Source organism: Physeter macrocephalus, chromosome 13, assembly GCF_002837175.3.
Source record: "Physeter macrocephalus isolate SW-GA chromosome 13, ASM283717v5, whole genome shotgun sequence".
NCBI classification, from domain to species: domain Eukaryota; kingdom Metazoa; phylum Chordata; class Mammalia; order Artiodactyla; family Physeteridae; genus Physeter; species Physeter macrocephalus.
Genome location: NC_041226.1, coordinates 59,435,896 through 59,436,615, shown reverse-complemented (window position 1 = coordinate 59,436,615; position 720 = coordinate 59,435,896). Strand labels below are relative to the sequence as shown.

The 720-nt window shown below is 44.4% G+C and overlaps 1 pseudogene; it reads left to right on the top strand.

Moving 5' to 3' along the window:
* The first annotated feature begins 384 nt into the window (after positions 1-384).
* The window catches only part of LOC102990649 (heterogeneous nuclear ribonucleoprotein K-like), a 1,735-nt pseudogene continuing 1,399 nt past the window's right edge, over positions 385-720 (top strand).

Genomic DNA, 720 nt, shown 5'->3' with positions numbered 1-720 from the left:
TTTTAAAATAGTTGGCACTATTGAAACATTTTATTTTCATGAAGGAAATAAATTTTGAATATATTCAATTGTGTTTCTACAAAAGTACACTGTCAGACTATTTTGTTTGAAAACTGGATTATTTTATTATTCATTGGACACTATTTTCTCCTCTGGAATTTGAACAATTAATCATTACATAAAAGGAAAATCAAGTGCTTTCAAATATGAATACCTTTTCAAGCAAAGAGTCTAAAGTTTTGCATCTTTAAAAATGTTCAGCATCTTTAAAAATGTTCATTAAGGGCGGCGGGGTAGGAGAGCGCGGGGAGGCAGGGGAGAGCGTTGGGGTCCTACGCTCGTTCTCTGTCTAGCTGTGACCCACCCACCGAGGCGGCGCGGCGGCATAGAGACAGTAGCCTTGCCCGGCTACTGCAGCACTAGGGTGTCAGTTGGTCCTGCCCAGAACACTTCAGTTCTGCCCTGCAAGGATATATTTAATAACTGATTGCTGTGTCCCTTTAATACAAGAAAATGGAAACTGAACAGCCAGAGGAAACCTTTCCCAACACCGAAACCAATGGTGAATTTGGTAAACGCCCTACTGAAGATATGGAAGAGGAACAAGCTTTTAAAAGATCTAGGAATGGGTTTCCCTGGTGGCGCAGTGGTTGCGCGTCCGCCTGCCGATGCAGGGGAACCGGGTCCGCGCCCCGGTCTGGGAGGATCCCACATGCCGCG